The 25,118-nt window shown below is 41.8% G+C and overlaps 1 protein-coding gene across 32 annotated transcripts in view; it reads left to right on the top strand.

The window, feature by feature from the left end:
* Positions 1-25,118, top strand: part of NRXN3 (neurexin 3) — a 1,013,077-nt gene that overhangs the window by 126,347 nt on the left and 861,612 nt on the right. The gene's annotated exons all lie outside the window — the stretch shown is intronic.

Raw genomic sequence — 25,118 nt, 5'->3', positions numbered from 1 at the left:
GGAAGGAGGACTGGAAAGCAGCTTTATTAACCCCCCTGGAGTTATGTTCACAGCATTTGGACAAAGTTTATGTATTGCTGTGAATTACAATAATGGTGACAAATACCAGTGCCCTGAGAGTTTGTGACTGCAGCCTCTCTAGCAGGCAGTGCTTCACCAGGACAATTCAGAGCAGAAGTCCACATATACTTAAAACAAAGAGAGTGAGAAAGATAAAGTGTAAAACCCTGGACAAAGACAAACCTTGTGATAAATCCTACTTCAACTTTTCTTATTGTGTTCTTTGGCTTTGTTTTTTCATGAAACAGACTTTCCTGTGCTGTCTGTGCCATCTTGTGCTGAGATAACGCTCATTTAATTCCAGCTAAACTGAATGCACAAGGATAAAAAGCGAGGGGGAAAACTTAGTGACAAAATATTCATCCAAGCTATGAGGATGATTAAGGGACTTGAACATCTCTCTTATGAAGAAAGGCTGAGAGAACTGGGGCTGTCTAGTCTTGAGAAGGCTGAGAGGTGATCTTATTAACATCTATAAACACCTGAGGGGTGGGTGCCAAGATGAAAGTGATAATCTCTTTTCTGTGGTGCCCACTGATAGGACAAAGAACAGTGGGTACAAGCTAGAGCACAGGAAGTTCCACCTCAACACAAGGAGAAGCTTCTTTGCTGTGAGGGTGACAGAGCTCTGGAACAGGCTGCCCAGAGAGGTTGTGGAGTCTCCTCTGGAGACTTCCAAGACCTTTCTGAATGTATTCCTGTGTGAGCTGCCCTAGGTGCTCTTGCTTTGTCAGGGGGTTTGAACTAGATATCTTTCAAAGTCTCTTCCAATCCATAGCATTTTATGATTCTGTGGTTCAGGAGCAATGGTGAAAGCACTACCCAGTAGGTAAAACAGTAATGATGGCTTTACACTTTTGTGCCTCCAGGTTTCAGAACATCTTGAAGGTGTCTTCCAACCTGATCTATTCTATTCTATTCTATTCTATTCTATTCTATTCTATTCTATTCTATTCTATTCTATTCTATTCTATTCTATTCTATTCTATTCTATTCTATTCTATTCTATTCTATTCTATTCTATTCTATTCTATTCCCTATCTTGGGCAAGAAGGGGTGCAAGACTGCTGTGTGTAGCTTTGATCTGTCAGCTCGCAGCTGCTCACTTTGGGTAGTCTGTTGACTGTAGTTCAACCCAGCATTCATATCCTCTCTTTTCATCTGCACCTTCTTTAGTGTTTCCCTTGCTGCAGCTTGTGAAAGGTCAGCAGAGTGACACGTGCATTATTTATAGCCCGTGGAGTTCTCACCTTCCTCCTTTTTCTCTTCATGTCACAGGAAGTCCACGGTGAGACTAAAGTAGAGATGATAAAAATATTCTGCAAAATATGATTTTGACAAATTTCTTCAGTGAAAATACTTTTTTTTTTTCAAGGGGAGGGAAGTGAACTCTATTAGCTGTCTAAATTTAAATGCTTACTTTTGGTTGTTCATTTTTTTTTAAATAGCTGCCTGCAAAGCCACCTGATGCATTTTAGTGATCAAACCTTCCTCTGAATCATAGTATCATAGAATTCTCAGGGTTGGAAGGGACCTCAGGGGTCATCTAGTTCCTGCCATGGGCAGGGACACTTCATACTAGACCAGGTTGTCCAGAGCCACATCCAGCCTGGCCTTAAAAACCTCCAGGGATGGGGCTTCTACCAACCTTCCTGGACAACCTGTTCCAGCGTCTCACCACTCTCATGGTGAAGAATTTCTTCCTAACATCCAATCTGAATCTACCCATTCCTATTTTTGTTCCATTCCCCCTAGTCCTGTCATTACCTGACACCCTAAAAAGTCCCTCCCCAGTTTTCTTGTAGGTCCCCTTCAGATACTGGAAGGCCACAGTAAGGTCTCCTCAGAGCCTTCTCTTCTCCAGACTGAGTAGCCCCAACTCCCTCAGTCTGTCCTCATAGGAGAGGTGCTCCATCCCTCTGATCATCCTCGTGGCCCTTCTCTGGACACGCTCCAGCACGTCCAGATCCTTCTTGTAATAGGGGCTCCAGAACTGGACTCAATACTGAAATTTCTCTGACATTTAAAAAAATTCCAAACAGTAAAGTAAAGCAGGGACAAAATGCAATGTTTGTGACAAAACATGCTGTAAAATGAATAGCAAAATCAGTCTGGTGTTTTCACAGAACCAGAGAATAGCCTGGGGTTGGAAGTGGCCTTGAAAAATACTCTGGTCTTTGTTAAATTTCTTCCTTCCCCATGTTTGCTCAGAACTAATGCCTAGTATTGTTGCTAAATGCACCATCAGTGGTAGTTAAATATTTCAAAGGAGGGCCTTTCTACTTACAATCACTAAAACTCCAGTGATAATTTTTCTAGAAGTCTTGGAGTTTTCATCTCAGGGTCTCAATTAATTTCCAGCTTGGGTGATTCAGTTGCCGTTGTACATTTCCTGTACTATTTCAGTTCATCACTATTCACTCTACACACCTGTCTTAAGTATTCTGCAGTGTGCATTTAAGCAGCATCTACACTGTAACAGAAGTGGCTGTGTGTCAGTGATGGGAACAGTGATTAAATTGTTTGAAAATAAGATGCTTGGAGATCCCCGGCATAAAAGTTGATAGATAAACACAGTGCTGTGTAATTATTGTTTAGTAACAAAATACCTTATGAAGTTTATCAAGTTAATCACAGAATGGCAGGAGTCAGAAGGAACTTCTGAAAGTCATCTAGTCCAACCCACTTGCTAACACAGGTTCACCTAGAGCAGGTTAGACAGTTAATCTCAAGTGTTTCTGTCTGTTTCCTGGTCCTGAATCTCTGGTTTTCTCTTTGGCACCCTAAGATGTTATACTTGCTAAGAGCATGGCTGAGATCTTTGATTGTGTTATTTAATTTGTAAAATAGTATATTTACATTTATTTGGAATCCAGTTTCTTTTTCTTGCTGTCTTAAAGGGAGAAGTGAAGGAAAAAAAACCCCATTATCTTCTGGTCTGTTTTGTTTTTTTCTTTCACAATCTGCTCCCAGGAGTCACTGCCCAAAGGGTGTCTGTGGAAGAAACTGAGTCCTGGTTTTGTATCAACACAGGAACATTTTTCTCTGGACTATTACCTGTTGAATAATACTTGCTATCTTGGCATGGACAGAGGCCATATCTGAATTTACCCTTCTGTAGAAGAGATATGGCAATAGCTACTTATGGGAATACTTATGTTTGTTGTTACATATTGTTTAAGCAACACACAGGTGTGTAATCTGATTTTCTTGCAATCAGAAAAAAATAAATCTCAGTGACTTGAAGAGCTGTCATCAAACTGACATAGAGATAGATCTGCAGATATGACTTCCAGGAAAGGTATTTTATTTGCTTTCATTCAGATTAAGCAGTGTCTGTGTGTCCCCGGTTTGAGGCCAGGCAGATCCTCTCCTGCCCTTGAAAGGGACAAAAGAATGACACTTACACAAATGGATTGCAGAAGTGATGGAAAGTTTAAATAGAAAAGCAATTAGTGTTTTACAGAAAGCTACAAGCACAGTGGCAAAAGAAACACAAAGCATACAGAGTCCCCTTACAGCATACCCCAAAACCTCCCAATACTTCCCTTTCCCCACCTGAGGGGCTCTTTCTTCCCCCCCAATTGCTAGGCTGGTCTCAGCTGGCCAGGTCTGAGGCTGTCCCCCCACTTTTCCTCCTGGCATTAGGCCTGGCCAGGTCTAAGATCCCTTGAGATAACTTCCCCAGTGTTACCTGATAGGGAGCATCTCTCACAGGAGCAGAGAGGGAAGTAAGAGAAAGAGAGAGGCTCTGCAGATGGATTTATAGGGTGCAGGATCTTGTGGGTATGAAATATGCAGCTTCCTGTGTCCACCTACTGGGCTGGACCCTCGGGACACTGGAGGTGTAGCTTGTGTGGCAGGAACAGGAGGCACCCAGCCTAAACTGCCACAGTGTCTTTAGCATTTACAAATCAAATGTCCCCTGCACTCTGCAGAACCAGAGCTGCTGACATAGCGTATGGCTCTCACAGCTCATCTCTGCAGTCTTGTGTTCAAAGGCCCTGGCTGCCACCCCTGGAGACACCCCTGCTGTGGGTCATCATTTGCAAGTACAGCATCATGTGTGTGGCCACAGACGTGTGACACTAGGTTAGAAAACATTGAGTAACACTTTTTTTTCCTGAATATGGTTTCTAAGACCTCTGAGATTCTTGGCCGCAAGTGCTACAGAGAGGAGGTCAAGTTTGGTCTGGTGGTGGCCTCTGTCTGGTGGAATCACTTCCTGAAGAATCTGGCTCAGGTCTTGCAGCATGAGATGAGGAGGCATTGCAGTTAAGCCAGCTTTGTGTGGGGTCAACATGCAGAGGACAAACCAGCAGCCAATGCATTAACCGAGAACAAATTCATTCAGATCTAAAAAAACCCCATTAATGATCACTTTCGAGAGCCTGTGAGAGACCACCTGCCTAGAATAAGCATTTACCATATGGTGCATTTGGAAGTTAATATTGATTCTCATTATTTTAAATGATTACAAACATTGCAGGTATTTTGTAATAATCTCTATTGTCTAATTAGAACACTCTCAAAACTAGCTCGTTCTGCCTGCTAACGAATATTGATCTGAACAGCCGCGGCTGCCTTGTATGAGTGATGGGAGTGTGCTACCTGACACTTCAGAGTCTCTTTTGATGACTGATTAATCCAGGAAGAAGAGGCTAGAGCTGGCTGAGTAGATGTTCTGATTCACCCAGAGGTCTGATCATCCCTGCAGTTTGCACTGGAATTTTCCACCTAAGGAAATCTTTAATGTACTTACGAAATTTAATTGTTTTGTCTAATGGGGATTTGCCTGGAACATGTCCAGAGAAGGGCCACAAGGATGATCAGAGGGCTGGAGCACCTCTCCTATGAGGACAGGCTGAGAGAGTTGGGGTTGTTCAGTCTGGAGGAAAGAAGGCTCTGAAGAGACCTTATTGTAGCCTTCCAATATCTGAAGGGGGCCTACAAGAAAGCTGGGGAGGGATTTTTTTAGGGTGTCGGGTAGTGATAGGAATAGGGGGAATGGATCCAAGACAGAGGAGTGGAGATTTAGATTAGATGTTAGAAAGAAGTTCCTCTACCATAACGGTGGTGAGACACTGAAACAGGTTGCCCAGGGAGGTGGTGGAAGCCCCATCCCTGGGTGGTTTTAAGGCCAGGCTGGATGTGGCTCTGGGTAACCTGATGTAGTGTGGCGTGTCCCTGCCCATGGCAGGGGGGTTGGAGCTAGATGATCCTTGAAATCCCTTCCAACCCTGAGAAGTATGTGATTCTGTGTAAAGAGAAGGAAAAAAATAGTGGAAGTCATTACAGGGAAAAAAAAAGCCATCACAGAAATATTTACCTAAGAATGAGTTTGACCATTTCTGTCCTTGCTGACACAGAGTTGTTCTTTTTGCTATTGCTGATGCACAATCCTTTCTTGAAACGTACTGGAGGAACCTCATGACCAAACAGCTCTGGTGAAGGCCACTAACAGCAGTGATGGAAATACTTTAGCCTGGAGAAGAGAAGGATCAGAGGCGACCTCATTGCCCTCTACAACTACCTGAAGGGTGGTTGTAGCCAGGTGGGGGTTGGTCTCTTCTCCCAGGCAACCAGCACCAGAACAAGGGGACACAGTCTCAAGTTGTGTCAGGGGAGGTTTAGACTCGAGGTGAGGAAAAAGTTCTTCACTGAGCGAGTCGTTCGTCATTGGAATGGGCTGCCCAGGGAGGTGGTGGAGTCGCCGTCCCTGGAGGTGTTCAAGGGGAGATTGGACGTGGCGCTTGGTGCTATGATCTAGTTGTGAGGTCTGTTGGAACAGGTTGGACTTGATGATCCTTGGGGTCTCTTCCAACCTTAGTTACTGTGATACTTTTCTACCCTTGTTTTTTTTTGTGATTTATATTACTTCTGACAACATGGATTCAAATGATCAACAGATTAAAAGAAAGGCTTAAAGGCTACTGGAGAAGCTTTTTGTTTATTTATTCAAATTTAAATAGGTAAATATGTGAGAGAGATTGGAGTAATCTGGAGAGACTACTTTCACTATTTCCCCTTATGTAAATTTGCTGTCTCTTAATGCAGGCACTTTCCTTACATGAGGAAGATGATACCTGAATTTTCAGCAGGGAGAGAATGCATGTACTGTGAGCCCTTTGACTTTTTGGCCTCTGGTTTGTGAAGAATTAAAATGCAGCTTTCTTATACAGATTTCTTATACAGATGGTTGTAGATGACTATTAGTGTTTATGAGCATGAAAATTCAGTTCAGGTAGGGACATTATTTGGTTATGGTTTTTCTTTCTCTACAGGCTTATGCATTTGACTAATCATTATGGTATCAGAAAGCAAAGGCAGAGTTACTGAATACCTTCTTTGCTTCAGTGTTTAGTGCTAAGACCAGCCCTCAGGATTCTTTACCCAGAAGGTGAAAGAGAAATTCTGGAGGTTGGAAGACTCTCCTTTGGTCAAGAACACTGGGTTAGAGATTGTCTAGGAATACTGGACACCAACAAATCCATGGGCTCCCATGGGATGCACCCATGAGTGCTGAGGGTGCTGACAGATGTTACTGCTAAGTTTGAGAGGTCATGGAGAACAGGAAAGGTGCCTGAGAAAGCCAATGTCACTCCAGTCTACAAAAAGGGCATGAGGGAGGACCCGGGAAATTGCAGGCCAGTCAGCCTTGCTTCCATCCCTGGAAAGGTGATGGAACAGCTCATTCTGGAGAATGAGAAGATTATGAGTAGTCAGCATGGATTCATGAAAGGCCTTCTGTGGTGCTGTGACCAGTAGGTAGATGAGGGGAGATCAGTGGTTGTCATTTACCTCAGCTTCAGCAAGGCTTCTGACACTGTCATAGGTAAGCATAGGAAATGTGAGTTAGATGAGTGGAGAGTGAAGGGGATTGAGAACTGGCTGAATGATCGAACTCAGAGTATTGTGATCAATGGTGCAGAGTCTAATTGGAGTCCCTGGTAAATGTATTCCTCCATATTTATGGAGGAATATATATTCCATGGGGAAAAACTAAGTGTGAGGCTGCCTAATGTCAGGTGAAACAGAATATGGAAGTGAATCTTGTTCTCCACTGAAAACTGAACAGCAGTTCATTTGCTTTGCCAGTTTGCTTCTCAGGGAAGGAAAGCCTAGAGGACTGCCTGTGTACTGGGACATCTAATGTCTCTATCTGTTAGGTGGAAGGCCCACTGAGAGCCAAGAATCTATTTGCTGCTCAGAGCTGATTTACCAAAGGTAAGAAAAAAAAAAAAAATGAGGAGGATGTGGCACCAGATTTTTGATGTCTTCTGTGTTTTACACAGTTCAGTAGTAACTGCAGTAGCTGCAGTCAGAGAGGGATGTAAATCTCAGAGATGTGTCTTTAAATCTAATAGTGCTGCCTGATAAGGAAGAAAAGGAAAACACAGTTCCTTTCTTGGATAGTGTAGAAGTTTTAGTTGTTGTTCTAGTGGTTTTCATTAATGGAACAGGGTTAGGCAGTTGCTTAGAGTTTGAAGGACCTGAAGAATGGAAGATTATCTCACAGCTGTAGAGAGCAGAAGAACCTGTTAAGCTCCAGAAAGGCTGAAACTCAATTTGATAAACTTACTTTCTGAACAAACAGCCCTGTTCCCGTGGTGTGTGATGTTGGCACACTTAACAGACCAGATGCTCTAGGACATTGCTAACGTGTTATGGTGTCGTTCATCTTCAGGCATTCATTTCAGTCCAGACTGGCTCATTAGGAAACAGAGGATGGTTCTTGGTAATGGATATGTGGTGACATCCTTTAGGTTCATGATCGGTGTACACAGCCTCAGTTCTTAGTTTTGAGCTGCAAATTCATTACTGGGGTTTTTTTTTCATGCTGCTCAGCAAACCTGACAGAAGGTTTGGCCTTGGCTAAATCTGCACATATTTTTAAATTTTCAGTTTATAAGTTACATCCAGACTGAATTAACTTCTGTAGTGCACATTCCATAATTACTGTGGCTAGAGCTGCACAAAACTTAATAGCTATATCTGCTCTGGAAGGTCTGTGTCTTTTGCCTCGTTTTGCAAGAAGTATGACTTGTTCTGAAAATCAAACTACCAAGTCAGAACTTCAGCTTGAAGGCTGATAACAGATTTGTCCTGAAGTTGGGAAAGGGCAATTATTTTTTTCTTCTCCGAGTCATTGCATGCATGGAACCTACCCAAAAAGGCTTCTTATTAGGTAATTTTTAATTGACGTGATATAGCAATTTCAGGGAATTTCATCTCTGTTTTAACCAGTGTGGTGGTCTATGCCCATCCTGGAAAAAAACTGGGGGGGGGGAGGGCTTGTGAGAGTTTTTTTGCCCTCCCTGGGGAGTGTTTTCTCCCCTGGGAAACTTCACTTGGTCTGTTCCCCTTCCCCCACTCCTTGTCCAGCAGGGGTATAAGAGGGAGGAGAATTGCAGCCATTGCTTCCACACTTTGCAAAGGACTGGTTCTGTATCTCATATTTTTTTTCTTTTCTTTTCCTTCTCCCATCCATCCTTGTTCCTTACCCTTGTGAACCCTGCCTGTCATTGTTACATATATATATATATATATATATATATACACACACTGTTGAAAGAAAAATTCTTTGCCTCTCTACTTCCAAGTCAAACCCAAATTATTTCTTGGTGGATTTGCTCCCCTCCCTTTTCTTTCTTTACTGGGGAAGAGGAGGAGGGAAATGGGGGAAGGATTCTCAGCCTTGCCCCCATCTGAGCTTTTAAGCCCCAGTTAAGGCTCAAACCACCACAACCAGGACTACTGTCAGGAAATTCTGAGACTGGTTTTTGCAAAGTGTGGAGGATTTCAGCTGCACAGGTGAAATCTGTTGCTTCAAAAATATCAGTCTCATTTCAGGAGAAGTGATAAAACCGGCAGTTGGTTATTCTCCACATTGTTTTAATAACTATAATGATTCTCCTGTTAATTAAAAGCATTGTAGTCAAAAGCTCCAATTCTTACTCTGTCATGAAGTCCTAAAAGATTGCTGCTTCATAAGTTTAGCAGTAGAATGCTCCTTAAGACACATTAAGAAATGTTTTGGGAGCTGGAGGAAAGGACAGTGAAAAATCACTGTGTACCTAGTAGGTGAAATGTGAAAGAGATTTTCTTCTCCTTAGTGGCTTCCATTGATAAAATTTGGTGTGATGCAGTGTATTTTTAGTTTTCTTTCAGGGTGTGAAACTCTGAAAGATAAGATCCCAGACAGTCAAGAGCACTTCTTAAGCTGCTCTTTGGAGTTAGATGCAAACCCATGCAAGGCACTTTGAGCTGGTGACTCCATAGAGACAAAGATACTTCCAGATCCTTGCTCTGGACAGGAACCACTGTGAAGTGAAGCTGACACAAGTCTGTGTGGAGGTAGATCCTCAGACAAAAAAAACCCCCAGTAGTACCAATGCACCATATTTCTGTGTGCCAGGCAAGAGGGATGGAAAGAACAGCTTTGGATGTGGCCAATAGCTTTATTCAAAAACTACACAAGAAACATGAGAAATCTGGAGAAAATGTTTGCTCATGGGCTACTATTTTCATTGCTGCAAGACAAAACGTGACTGTGGAAGGGACCCACAGTGTAAAATACAGCTTTGCTCCCAGCTGCACTGCTTAGGAGTATTCTCTTGCCCAGGACAACATGTAGGTATGGGACAGCACCTAGTAGAAAGGTGTGGGCACACATCTGATGCTGTTGTTTGTGGGTATGTAATATACTTTCATTTGGTTTTGGCTTCTGAGACACAATCCTCCTCATCAACTTGTCAGCCTCCTCAATCTTCCTTTATCTTCCTTTGTTAGTTAGCTAAAGACTAGAATAGTGTGTCTGTAAAAATAAGCTTGGAATCAGAAAAGGTTGTAAGTTAATGCCTCTCATACCTATCCCCCAAATCCTAAATCTGAGGACCCCTGTCTGTCTCTGGCTCAGATTTGGTTTCAGTTCTGGACATTGCTAAACCCATATCCTGGGGTTTGTTGTGGTGTGAAATTTGTTTCAAGAAGAGGGGGATGAATGGCTTATTTTGGGTGAGAGGCAAAAAGTGGGCTTTGATGGAGCAGGGCTTTTGCAGGCAGGTCCTACCAGAGGTGCCAGTGGAGCACTTTGGCAATGCAAAGGCTCCCAGCATGGGCATAGGGGACAGCCTGCCCTGGCAGTGTGGCCAGGGGCAAGCTTGGCTCCACACATCTGTGGCTCCATTTCAGTGCTGCTTTGATAGCCACAGACTTCTGCAAAACACTCTGCTCAAATGGGGAAATTAGTGTCACGGGGACTGTTTTCTTTATGGGAAAAGACTCGGTTGGATGGAGCAGCCAATAAAGATGTTAATGTATTTTCTCAGCGCATAACACATATATTTCAGCTCCCTAGGTGGGGTCTTTATTTCTGAGGTGAATGACTGAGGAACAATTAACTCCTAGCTTCCAGGGGACTGGGAAACTGCAAGGTTTTCTGGAAGGTGCAGTGTTCCATTTTTGAAATCTAATGTTCACTTTTTTGGATGTGACTCTGGCTGGGTGAATAAAAAGCATTCCTTTCATGGACAGAAAGATTTGCCCCTGCCTGAGCTGTTGAGCCTATGGGTATAGCACGCAGTTATAACTCTGTCAAGGTTTATGTTTCCTCTCACAATTGTAACCTGTCCATCATTACTTTGACCTTGAAATTGAACCTTTTAAAAATTATGTTATTATTTTAATGTGAATTAGGTACTGGTAGTCTGGTCCATGATGAACTATACTGGAGATGGACTGGAACTTCTCTGTCTGGACCTGCTCAAAAAGTGCAGCTTCAAGTGTAGCTGATCACATCCTTTCCCTCCTGAGAGGGGCAGAAGTTCCAAACCTATTGCTAAGAGAGCAGGCTGATGTCCAAATTCTACAGATACTACATATGCCTTGCTTATTATTGGAGAAAATTAAATGTCAGCCTGTAGGATTATCCTGTAGTTTTCCCCTGCCTTTTCTCTGTTCTTGCCATATTTGTTGCAAGCGATTTCTAAAAAGGTTGAAACTGCGAATCTGTACCAAAGTAATTACAGCTGCTGCGCTCTGCTGCACTCAGCACAGGAATCTGGGGATGCTCTTATGTGGTGGCAGAGGACTCTTTCTGTGCCTGCAGTGAAAGCTGTAGAAAATATTGTAGGTGAGGACTGAGAGTGAAGGATAGAGGTATGTCTGGTTAAGAATATTGAAGGATCCAAGTTGCATTGGTTTGTCCCAACATCCTGAATATACAGTATAATAGCTTGGTCATGTGCTGCCTAGCAAGGCAAGGCTCAGGACAAACGGTGACCAACCAGTACTGTCTGGAGCAGGCACACATCACTTATGGGAGGGGTACTGGAGCTGTGAGAAGGGATTGTCTTGGTTCTGGTTGATTTGCTGTGTGGAGGACAGCCATAGTCTGGACTTGTGGCGCATCCTGTACTAAGGCAAAATTTGGGGTTTATAAATCTCTTGGCTAAGATTACATGGGGATTTAAACTAAACTACATGAGGATTCCAACTCTCAAACTAAGGTGAGAAATGGAGCTTGTAGGGACCTGTTGAGACTGGACACTAGTACTGCCCTCACCCAGGGCTCACACCTGTGAGCCTCAGAGCTCTATTAAAGATCAGCCAGGGTTGTTCAGTTTTGAGCTATGTCAGAGAAGGACCACTGGAGGAGTTTGAAAGGTATTTGGATGAGAGCTTAGGGGTGTGGGCTAACAGTTGTGTACAGGGAGATGCTGGGTTATGGCTGGGCTCAATGGTCTAAAGGGTTTTTTTTTCCAGTCAGGTAATTCTGTGATCTTAGCTACAGTCATGCTAGTGCCCAGCCACACAGCCCTGCGATCTAAACCTCAGCTTGCAGACTGAATTCCTGGATTTGACTATCTGGCTTGATTTTTGGCCCAGTCCCATGATTAAGGCTGTCCCTGGCAATTTCCAGACCTCATCCTAGCTCCAACTTACGGATTGACTTCCCAGTTTGTCTGTGGAAATGCCTCGTCACCATGGTACTGTCTTATGATATGGACTCTTGATTGAATGTGGTTGACATCTCCAGGTCTGTCTTGTTTGTTCATTGTGGGGCAGGTCCTGAGAAGCAATGCTCTGGTCTTGTTGGTCATGTTATTCCCCTCAGTTCTTATCCCTTAGGGAATGGTTGTCCTGCAAAGCTCCCTGACATTGAGCTGGGATCTACAGGAAATGTTTGAAATGGTCATATTTAGAATATATGGGGATAAAGTTGCAACTGTGATTTATAGAAGGTAGTATTTAGGATTGAGAGCTTTAGGTTGTCCTAGGCCAAGTCAAGGGAGTGATCTGCAAGGTAGCATTACAGACTGTTGTCAGGCCCAGGCTGTGCTGAGGAAAGTGCTGTGGAGGACCTGTCTGTTCTTTTCTCCAAAGGGCTGTACAAGGTGTTTTGCTATTTTTAGTCTGAAGGGTTTCCTAGATTAGAAACTGATTCTTTGGACACCTGCCAAGCTTGCATTATTTTTTATTTTTTTTTTAACATACATGATTTAGATTCTAGTTTGAATGTAAGCTTGAGGTCAGGAAATGTTATTAGGCTAGGTCAATCATACTCCCATTTATTTTCTTGTGTAGCTAGGGTAAGATATCTTGACTTCTGAGCTCCTTCCTTGCTGTTGTAGTTGTTTTACTAAATAATGAAACAAGGTAAGAATTAGGGAACTGTTTGCTATGTGACCACAAATTGCTTCTCTCTCTTTTGTGAATTCTTTCTCTTCAGATAGCAAACTAAAGGGATGGTAGATGTCACTTTTGTGTTCATACTGGCCCTCTGCCTAGAGAAGTGGAGATTATTGTGGACAGCTCTAAGAGCTGCTGTGATATATTCAAGAAAAGAATGCAAGAGTAGTAAGGAACTGTTAATATTGCTGTTATATTGCTATGGAGACCTCCACCCTAAGGATCTGACTATAATAAACCCACTTGTTTTATGGTACTGGATGTGGGCCAGAATTGAGTTGGCAACTATGTGATAAAAAAGATAAGAATACATAACTGGCTGTTGAATTGGGGAGTTCTATCTACTTGAGCATCTGTCTTACTGTTTAATCCTACCTGGAGTAAAAGAGATCTGTCTGAGCTGGACAGAGTTAGGGTAGGAGGAGAAGCGAGCTGTATTTGGCTTATCTACAGCAGTTGCAACGGTTTCCTCCCTGGTCCGCATGGTGTTAGCAGTACTTGAACAGCTATTTGTACACGTGCAGTTTCCCAAGGAAACTATTGAGGGGATCTTATTTGCTACTAGGGAGACTGAAAATATGTCAAATGCATCACTGGCCTTTGCTGGTCATTAAATGGGAGGTAGCAGCCACTTTTTGCCTATTTCTCACTATTTTTATACACATTGATGGCTGAGAGGGCTTGCCTGAGGAACAGGAAGACCTAATCCAAAGTTTCTCCCTGCTGGATCTCCCATTGTTTCCACCTGGCTGCCTGTTAGTGGGAAGTCAGGTTGTGCTTATGGGAAAGACTGATCTAGATCCTGTGTTAAAGGAGAAGTGATATGAAACAGTTAACTCTTCCCTTTAACTGGAAGCTGCTGCTCCAAAAAGGGGACTCCACTGGAAACATTGTTTTTCCCCTGCTTCTACTTACCCTGGCTAGTGCTATATATTTGCTGCCATAGTGGCACACTTGTGTGGGGTGAAGAGTTCATTTTTGAGGATCAGTCCTTGATCTTGCTGGTGTCCTGCTCTGCTCTCTCTCCCTCAAGTGACCCAACTCTATACAGAATACTTACAGGAAGCTGAGCTTTTGGGTTTCTTGTACTAGAAAGACTGTTGTGATGGCAGCCTGGTGCCATTTGAGTTCAAGAAAGACGAGTCTAGAAATAATGTGCATCATAGGTGAAACAAAGGTGGTGTGTATCTCCTAGTTCTTGTTGATTTTTATTGTTTTTGGGTCCAAACTGTCTCTCTATTTAAAATCACAGTAACTATTCAACCAGTGTGGCTTTCTGCTGTTAGGTGAATTATGACCAAGTGTTTAGCATGTTAAAACCATTGTGTAACTTGATCCCTAGAATAAATTCTCAGCATATTTCAGTTGCTATAGACATACTTGATTTCTGTTCATCCTTACCTTCTCTTATATATTTCTTTGATAATGTTTTGGGTATAATTTGTTTTGTGTCTTTCTAGAACTGATATGGATCATGGTCTTGGAAAAGTGGCAGGGAAATTCTCTCTAGTAAAAAGACTTTCCTGTTTCCTCAGTGGGATTTGTACTTGAGAACTCAAAGTCACAGAATCACAGAATCACCAAGGTTGGAAGAGACCTCAAAGATCATCAAGTCCAACCTGTCACCACAGACCTCATGACTAGACCATGGCACCAAGTGCCATGTCCAATCCCCTCTTGAATACCTCCAGGGACGGTGACTCCACCACCTCCCTGGGCAGCACATTCCAATGACAAATGACTCTCTCAGTGAAGAATTTTCTCCTCACCTCGAGCCTAAACTTCCCCTGGCACAGCTTGAGACTGTGTCCTCTTGTTCTGGTGCTGATTGCCTGGGAGACGAGACCAACCCCCTCATGGCTACAACCACCCTTCAGGTAGTTGTAGACCTCAATAAGGTCTTCCCTGAGCCTCCTCTTCTCCAGGCTAAGCAACCCCAGCTCTCTCAGCCTCTCCTCATAGGGCTTGTGCTCAAGGCCTCTCACCAGCCTCATTGCCCTTCTCTGGACATGTTCAAGAGTCTCAATGTCATTCTTAAACTGAGAGGCCCAGAACTGGACACAGTACTCAAGGTGTGGCCTAACCAGTGCAGAGTACAGGGGCACAAAGAATTCCCTGCTCCTGATGGCCACACTATTCTTGATGCAGGCCAGGATGCCATTGGCCTTCTTGGCCACCTGGGCATACTGCTGGCTCATGTTTAGGTGGCTGTCGATCAGCACCCCCAGGTCCCTTTCTGTTTGGGAGCTCTCCAGCCACTCTGACCCCAGCCTGTAGCTCTGCATGGGGTCGTTCTGGCAGTCATGGGTAATCAATGTGAAGGGAAAACAGATGAGGAGTTAACATTTTACTTTTTGGTTTTTAGAAATGTTGCCTCTCTGGAAGGCCTGTGTGAGCAGGCTGTATCACCTAAATTTGAAATTCAGCTGTGAAATTCTCTGAAAAGAGAGGGACAAAATGATTTGGTTACCTTTCATTGTGCAGAATAAGATAGCAATAGTTAATGGAGAAGGAGCCTACATTGTGCTGCTTCTTGGAAGATCACTCAAGATAAATTCTATTCATTTGGCATTCCAGTTTTTAGAGAATTGTGGTGTGAGAGAATGGGAGAAAGAATGTGCAGAGCCTCTAAAAATGAGATAGTCCCAACTCCTGCAGAACTAGCTGAATAGGAGTGATAAGAGAAAGGAATGGGCTACCTGCCTGCATTGAATTGCCTATGTGAAAAACTAAAGAAAGCAAGCTAGATGTCCTTGATAAATTCAAGACTGGCAGCTTACAGAGGCGGAATAGTATTTGTTGCTTAATGTTTGTAGCTTAACACAACACTATAGATTTTTTGAAATATGTCTGTATTTAAAGTTTGGTTTTGCTTTTACAGTTGTTTTGTTACTTCTGAATGAAGTGGGAGTGAAAATGTCCGGTGACAGCTACAAAAGGATTGCAACAGGGACCTGTAGAGGTGGAAGGGCTTCCGTGACCATCTGCCTTCTTCCAGACACTTGTTATTCAATTGTGTTGTAATTTCAGAGAGTTCAGTATCTTTAACTTGATTTTTAAGTGTAGTGTTCTTGGGCCAGGAAAATGGTCATGGAAATCAAGTGAGAAGTATGTTTGAGAATTTCTTGGACAGCTCCTTAGGATTGTGTCTCATAGAAATCAAAGCACTCTCTCCTTGTTAAACAAGTCATATATTTCCATCGTAGTACTGAACTGGACTTTAGTTTCCTAGTCATAATGTCCTGGTAAACCTCTCAGGCTTTGAGTGAGGTGTGAGGCTGCAGAGAATGGTGGCTAAGTGAGCAAGTGGTAAAATTTATTGTGAGGAGACATCTGGTGAAGTGGGGAGGGATAGATTTAGAAGTGGAATAAGAGAATATGGTGGACAGAAAGAGAAATGACGTAGCAAGGTGAGGGAATGTAAAAGACACTGCAACCAATGCATGGAAAAAATGCACCATATTTTGCAGCAAAGAAAAGTCAGAGTGAAGTGGGAATGGAAATAAAACAAAAGCAGGAGTATTTATATACTTGTTAACTAGAAAGCTGAGTGATCTTATAATTGTTTATAGTTATGGTTTGCTTCACTTTAATTAAAGTGACTCAAGGTGAGTAGGTGTAGGCCTTTTCTCACAGGAATTAATCTGAACTAGCAGATATTATTAGCACTGAATTATAGTTCAGTATATGAACAGAGAGAAAGACTCTTGGCTCTTCCACTCTCTAAGGAAGTACAATTTAATGAGTACAGCTAGGAGTGAGGGCGTCACTGACCCTTCTGAAGGTGGGAATCGGAAACATGGAGAGATTAAAGACAGCTGTTGAAAGCGGCATAAAACCTACATTGTCATTGTGGCATGACCAGTAGACCTTCTTTGGGATTTTTTTGTGTGCTGGCTGAGCAATCACACTTCTAGCCTTGGTTGCTGGGTTATGTGGCTAATTTATTCCTCTAAGCTTCAGGGCTAATGGGGTTCAAATTGTAAACAAAAAAATGAAGCCGTTTGAAAAATGTAAATATGGGATTTGGTCACTTGCCTGCTGCCTCCTCACTAACCAGCTATGACAGATTTTGGAGCAGAGCACAAAATCCCAACTATTTTTACTTTGCTTTGTCTGCTGTGTGCATTTTTCATCCACCTGTGTTATTCCAACATACTGGTGATGTTGATGGACTTGAATGGCTACAACCTCACCTTAATTATCCTTGGACATGGAAGTTTGGTAGAGGTTTTATGATTAAACAATTGTGTAGTCAGTTCTCTTCTCTCTCCTGTCTTGGCTGTTTGGGCATCAAAAAAGAAAAAAAAAGGAGTGAGCTGAGTGGAAGAGAATACAGCCACATTCTGGTCACAAATAATAACATTCTAAGTTAACAAATAGATATTTAGTTCCTGGTAACTTTGAATATTCCAGTTGCCATAACAACGCACTGAGGCTACAGCATATTTTACTTCACATGCTTTTAAAGGACTTTATGAGCCATGACCAGAAAATTCCATCAGGATTAAAAGCAAACAAAACTGAAAACACACAGTTATTAGGTTCCTAGTTGCCTGCAGCTTATGTAAAACCCAGGAAATGGGGAGCGTGCGCTCTGTGCTCAGATGGAAGCGGCCGCACTGGAAAGCGCACAAATGGTATTTTGTTGTGCTGGTAATTCTGTTGCCCATGGAATCAGTAAGGCTTTGGAGACACTGATAGAGAAAAGCTGCCTCATTTGTGGGAACCCTTGCCTCTCTGTCCTGACTCACGAAAAGAACTGAGGAAAAATGTTCACAACTGCCTAAATCTGAGTGATTTTTTGCTTTCATCCCACTGTGAAATTCTGCTGATCTGGCTTTAGAGCTCGAGAGCAGGATCTCTAACCATCCTGTCAGCTGGACCAGAGCAAAAGCTTCATATGCTGGCTGTTGGGTGAGAAGGTCAGCTACCACTGTGGGGAGGCAGAACATATTAGAAGAGCAGCAATATAGACACTGTGTGCCCCATACCTTGAAGCAGAATCTGTACTCTTGCAGTAGTAAAGCTGCCTTGCTCTCCATCCTATGTGAATGTTTATAACCCAGATTCTACCTTGATTTCACCAATTGAAAATATGTTTTCCTACATCTTCTGTTTGAGATGATGATCTTAAAAGGACCAACAATATGATTCCTGCATGTGCCTGTAGCCTGAAAGAGCCATTTCGATAAGAATGGGACTGCCTGGCTCATGTGCCCAGTGGTTGAAGTTAAAATGATACAGCTTAGTGGTCAGCACTGTTGGCCTTTTACTTAATTTCCTTTAGAAAGAAGTTTATTGAAAGTTGAGTAGCTTAGATCATGATGCATTCAAGTATTGTGAAGGCCAAGACAAGATTTTAGACTGTTTTGTTAAAGTAAATGTGCATTTTGTTCAGTGATGGTAACATTAACTTCAGTAGGTTTTGGACTGGGTTCTCATGACACACCAAATAATCTTTAGAGGCTGTACTTCCTCCTGCATCCAAATAATCCAAGAGGTAACATTAGCAAGCAAAGATCTGTCCTGACCTACTAGTGGCATGCAGTGGTTTGAGAGATGTTTCCAACCTTAGCAGTAAAAAGCAGAGTATATTATAAGTGAATTTTCACAGTTCAGAGCTGTTATTTTCAATATTACAGCTTTCTTCATGTCTGCTGGTTCACCAGTCTGGCATTAGTTGTGTTTGATTTTGGTTTGTCTTGGACCAAAGACCTTAGGATATGCAGACAGTCCACTAAAATCTTTTAAATTAAGAGTATTTAGTCATACAGTATATATTTTACATAGTTCTCCAAAAACTATAAACTTCTGATTTCAAACGTGTCAGTAGGTCAGATGCATTCCTGACACAAACTGGTAATGCTGAGAGTGGTGTTGTAAAGGAGTGGGAGGGTCATCTTGCCTCACTGCCTTTGGCTCACCTGGCCAGACCCTGCTGTGTTGATTCTGCTGTGTCCTTCATGCTCCTACTGCTGCTAGCACAGACCTTGAAACATTTATTTCAAGAACCAGGCATTTTGGAAGTTTAGTGCTGGAAGTGTGGCTGAGGGTGTCATGTGTGGATGAGCTCGGGGCTGTACACAACCAGAACAAGAAGGTGATTGGGAACTGGAAATAAACCTGACATCCATAGGATGAATCTAGGGATGAGGTGTACAGTTTGGAGGTGGGGCCATGCTTCTCTTGTCTTTTCCTTTCTGGTGGAAATCACCCAGCTGTTTCTTCTGGAAATGCTTAGGATGCAAATCCCACTTGTCCATCACCAGAAAAAGCAAAGATGCTGCTTCACATGCTTGTTAACAGTATAAGGAACAGAAACAGGAAAGAAGCCAGTACAGGATAGGTGGCCAGGTCTTGGTAACTGATAATGCCATCTCCCCTTCATCCACAGCTTGTTGCTGCCACCTTTCCCACAAAGGTCATGACCATGACAATTTTGTCTTCCTTTTCTGATACATCATCTGTATCAGTGCACTCCCTGTCTCCAGTAAGATGCTGAGGTCCAACTTGCCAAGCCTCAGAGCATGCAGAAGTCTGGGACTAGTTTTTCTGTAGCTAGCAGGAAGCCAACCTGCAGCATACTGCTGGAATTGGGCTTGCTTTCTTGAGCATGGCAAGAAACACAGTGAAATCCTGTCTGTGCAAATAACTTTATGGGTTCCTGTTTCTTCAATAATTCATTTTAGGTTTACATGGCTTTTGTTTTAAAATTCTCCAGCTATTGCTTTCTCTAAGTAGCAGAAGAGCTGAAGAGCTTTTCATGTAATCTGGTCTTTGTGTGAGTAAAAGCCAAACAAGACCTCTGTTTTATATGAAACAATTTCCCTACGTCACACAAACTTTCCTTGTGCTGTGAAAATATTTTCTGCTATCAGCTCTCTTTTTAATTTCTTATTGATCTGAAGCCCTGTAATTGCATCTTCAGATCTATAGAGGCTTTAAAGATGTAGAATTTAAGGGACTACAAGATTTGGGTCACACATATATTGCCCATATACCCTTAATTTTCGGAGAGGAACGTAAGAAGTAGTGGATCAATAATTCAGAATAACTGTGGGAGCAACTTCAAAATTCATTTTTTTGTCTTCTTATTTACTCTGCTAAAATTATAAGAAATAAAAGAGATTCTGAAAATCAAAGATAATACTGTGACAGTGGATTTAGAATAGAATAGAATAAACCAGGTTGGAAGAGACCTTCAAGATCACTGCGTCCAACCTATCATCCAACACCACCTAATCAACTAAACCATGCAACCAAGCACCCTGTCAAGTCTTCTCCTGAACACCTCCAATGCTGGTGACTCCACCACCTGTGGAGTCATTTGTGGTGTCATGCCCGCCATCTCTGTCCATTTTGCTTTCCAACAATCATCCAGCTGCATTTCTTTAAAGGAGCTGGTTGGGTTTTTTTTTAATTGGAAAAGGAAATTTTGTTCTTCTCAAATAAAAACATAATTGTCCTTCTTTCTCCTGCCTAGATCAAAGGAGGATAGAAATTTTAAAGATGGGAGGTAGAGACCATGTTATACTCTTTCATATAAAGTACTCTGAAGAGAGAAAGGAAAATGTCATGGTTACAATAACAAGAAATTTGTGAACCAGTTGCAAGACTCCTCTTCATTTTAGGGCATTCAAATTGACTTCAGGTTTTGACTGAGGGAACAGCTCCATGCTGACATTCTAACAGCTCTGAGGTGTTGACAATGGGGTTATGCAGCATTTTACATTCCACCCTGACCCTTGTTTCAGCACTGCTCTGGCTGTGAGGGGTTAGGATATGTTCAATAAGCTCCTAAGAGAGTCCAAAACAAGGCCCAAAGCAGCTCGTTGATCAGAAAATTATCTTCTAATGCTTTTTTGACTTCAAGAAATGGATTGTGTATCTATGTGTGCACATACATGTTGAATGGACTCTTTGATTCATTGGCTGTTACACAAGCTCCTTGAGTTTTCTCATTGTGTCAGACCCTAGACAATGATGTTTGTGAGTGACCTGCAACACCAGCCTAGGAACATTGCTCAGAGGAAAGTTAGTGCCATCCAGTGGGCAGAGTGTTGGACTAGGAAGACAGAGTTTATTTTCCATTCATCATGTTTCGAGACTTTTGGATTGAATCATTCTATCATTATATGACCTATTGAGCAGCTCATTTAAAAGCTTGCTCATAACTAGTTTATTATCTGTTGGTTTGGCCTCTTTGGTATTCCCTTTTCAAAGGCACTGGTCAACCTGTCAAAACTCTGGGTTCAGTCTAATGGCTGTTGTATGAAAAAAACAGGCAACAGCCTTTCTTGTTTCAGTTGCTGTAAGTTTCCTTCCAAGTAACTTTGTGTTCTTGTGTATAGCTTCCCTACTGGTGAGAAGATTCTACTACTAAGATTTCTGTTAAGCAATTGTCTGGCTGGTATCAAAGCCACTATTAGTAAACAGTGCCTAGGGTGTGTGGGAGAAGCTGTAGGGATGCTGTACATTCAGTCTGCTGTAATCTCACAGCAAAGGAGATCCTAGTTGAGAGTTTTAATTTGCAAGATAAGAATGGTGACAACTTCTGACACTCTTAAATTGATTTGATGAGTTCTGGAGGACTGGATGAGTGCAAGCGTGTGCTGGTGTACCAAGCCAATAAATCCTGTGTGGTTTATTTCTTCTCCCTTGTCCATATCCAGGCTTTCATCTCCTTCTAGGAACATTTGCTCTTGCATGAATGGAATCAAGGTCATTGTAGGGAGAAGTAACCACATGTCTGATTTTTCTTGGTGTTATAGTGTGACTCATTGATTTAATTTGACTACAGTGTGTGGTTCAAGATGGTTCTATATGCAAAAAAGATCCTTCAGTCTTCTGTGCTGCTTGGGGGAAGACAGATGCTTCATGTTGCTGTAGATATGAACAGAATGTGTAGTAAGACTGAACTTGCCATTCACCCTGTTACTCCTAGTCTGTGTGAGGACTTCTAGATCCTGTGTGAAGTGACTCAAGTAAAGGAATTTCCATCATATTCTGTTGGAAGACTTCTCATTTCAATAGGTCTTTCTGTAGCAAAGGTATCTTTATGCTGAAACTCAGGTTTTCTTTTTTAGGTTGTTTTCCCTCTGCTTATAAAAAATTGTCTATAAATGACAAAACAAAACACAAACAATGTAGTCCTGTTATAGCTTCTGTGGAAGAGTTGGACACAATCTGTTTCAGCTTTTAAGGACACTTGTATGTTAGAATGGGAAAGTGGAGGTTTGATCATGACTGCGAGACTTGAAGCATGTGAGGCTTTATTTATCTGTGTTACAAAACCAAGTTAAAGGAGCATTACTGCATTAAATCAGTATGTTTGGCATGTAGCTGAAAATATGTATATGCATATGTATAATTAAAAAAATCCTCTGTAAGCCTGGGAAAATAACCTTACTTACAGACTCTTAGTTGTCAAGTGAGGAAGAAACTACATATCTTTCAAGGCTCCATGAGAGATTTTAGTTTGGTTGGGTTTTTTTTGGTTAGACAAAGATGTTTTAAACTGAGACATGTTAGAAGACTTTCTGAATGGTTTTCATTCATGCTCTCTAAGAAATCTGACTTACAAATTTAACATTGTAGTGCTATGGTTGGTTGTTTTGCAGCTCTGCATGGGCTAAGTTTAAAATCTGTGTGATCAAACAGTTCTGTAGTAACTACTGCTTAGACTGTTAGTATTTTTCCTTTAAAAATATATGCAGTGACATAATGATGCTCTCTGTTTTGGCAGAGATCCTTCTCTAATAATTTCACACATTTGTTTTGATATTTTTTTTTTCCTTATCCTTCATGGGCATTTAAACTGTAAAACTGGAGGTACTTTCCAGCCTTCAGATCTGGAAGAGATCATGGCATGTTTGATCGTGTGTTGGGCTGATGGTGCACAGCCTTCTCTCCATGTGGTTTGGTTTCCACCAAGCAAAAACTCATAGGCATTTAGAGGGCTGGAAGTACACTGAAGTACAGTAGGGACCTAGGGCTTTCTGCTGTGTGCATAATGAATAGAATAGAAAGGAATAAACCAGGTTGGAAAAGACCTTTGAGACCATGGAGTCCAACCTATCATTCAACACTATCTAATCAACTAAACCATGGCACTAAACACCCCATCCAGTCTCTTCCTAAACACCTCCAGTGATGGTGACACCACCACCTCCCTGGGCAGCCCATTCCAATGGCTTACCACTCTTCCTATGAAGAACTGCTTCTTAACATCCAGCCTAAACCTTCCTTGGTGCAACTTGAGACCTGCCTTGTGGCTACAGCTACAGTCCCAAGAAGATTGTTGTCCTAGCTGCTTTTTCATTTTCATTGTGATCAACACTAAATCTATATACAGAGGGTGTGTTTGTGTTCATGTAGATATATGTAAAAACACATAGTAATTCCTTGATTAGTTCAAGTGTGGTGGGTTTTCATAGAGAACAATATGTATATATGTATGTAAGTATAAATAGGTATATATGTATACATACACACAAAGCTAGTGCTTTTCTCTTTGTTTACCATCTCAAATCAAGTACAGCTCTTCAATAACAAGGAGGGAAATGTACAGCAACAGAAAATAAAAGGGGTCAGAGAAGGAAAAAGGCAGTGAAATAGGTAAAATTCTTGGAGAGAATATATATATATATATATATATATATATATACACACACACACACACACACACACACTCCCCCCTTTATATCTTTTCTCTTTGGCTTGAATTCAAACTAACCCTTTTGCAGCTTGGAATGACACCAGGATAGCATTTTTGACATAGTTTTGCTTATCACTTGGATTCATTTCTTGGTTCCCCTATTCATAAAAATGCATCTAATATATCTGGGTTGGTATATTTAGATATGTGTAGAAGTGTGTTAGTGGGTATGTATTCTGCATTAGGGGCATAGAGGAAAGACAGGAGCAAGAAAATTGAAGGAAAAAGATTGTAGACAATGTAAATTAACAGAAGAATGAAGGTAGGTATTATCTTCTTCCTTCCACACCTAAACTCTGAAGGTTAGTGACATCCAGGTACACAGGCCACATAATGTAGTTGCCTCTCTTGCAGGAATAGTGAGGGTATTGGCTTCAATATTTTAACCAGGACCTTGCTGTTTTCTGGGAATATTTTTGGTTCTTTTTCTTTTTTGTTCCCCTTCTTTTTCTTTTCCCCAGGGCTGGTCCGATAGAGGTACTTTGGGATGTATTAGGCATTTATATACATGAGATAAGGGGGTTTTTATTCATAATGAGTTATCCTGTTGGCTTCTTATGAAAGAAAGAGCAACTAGAATAGAATAGAATTAATCAGGTTGGAAGAGACCTTTGAGATCACCAAGTCCAACCTATCATCCAACACTATCTAGTCAATTAAACCATGGCACCAAGCACCCCGTCAAGTCTCTTCCGAAACACCTCCAGTGATAGTGACTCCACCACCACTGTGCTGTGTATTTTCTCATTGACCCCTCTTCATCTCTCCTAGCAATAGACAGTGCTGGAGGTCTTCAGAGTAGCTTGCTGTGTCATTTTTCTCTCCACTCCTCTCTTATTTTGATAGTTACCTTTATGGAGGAGAAAGCAGACGGTAGCTAGGAATTGGCCATGCAGGCAGCCTAAGTCAATAAGAAGGTAGGCAAGGAGTGAGATTGAGGAACGCAGTTATAGATTTCTTTGATTAATTGTTCTGAGTTTTTCAGAACTTTTGTGATTCACTCTTGTCTGATACTATTCTGAGCCATGCAGAAATGAACAGGCTCATAGTGAACAAAAAAAATAGGCTATGTCCTTGCTTTTTACCTTGAAACTCTTGAGTCTTCATTTTAGAAGATTCTGTGCTGATAGGATGGGAGATGGTGGAGGTGGAAGAGTCATCTCTGCTTTTCCTACAATGAGGTGTTCACTGAAAGCCTGTAAAACACAGGAAGTCAAACAGACAGCATAAAAAGTGCATGAGCTGGGGAAGAATGTTTTGTTGTTGGGGTTTTTTAGTTTGCTTGGGGTTTTTTTTTTGTTTGGTTGTTTTTTTGGGTGTAACTGAAAGTTAAGTATTGGTAACGAGTCTCTGGACAAAGAAGAATTCATCTGAATGTCAGTGTGAATCATCTTCATTTTTATACTAGTTGAATCTAAATGCATTTTGGGAGGGGATCAATAAAAGTTCAGTTGCCTGATGTCTTAACATCAAGCCTGAATGAAGGAACTGGTTAGTAACTTGTATGGACCAAGCGTGTCCTAGCCCTGACCTGAACTGGATTAACTTTATGGATGTTTTCTGTCCTTAATTCCCAGCCGCCTAATACTGCTGCCCATTTTAACTTTCTAAAGGGTACCTGAGAATTTGTTTTGCTGAAAATGCT

Source organism: Dryobates pubescens, chromosome 5 (assembly GCF_014839835.1).
Source record: "Dryobates pubescens isolate bDryPub1 chromosome 5, bDryPub1.pri, whole genome shotgun sequence".
NCBI lineage: Eukaryota > Metazoa > Chordata > Aves > Piciformes > Picidae > Dryobates > Dryobates pubescens.
This window is presented reverse-complemented; position numbering and strand designations above follow the sequence as displayed.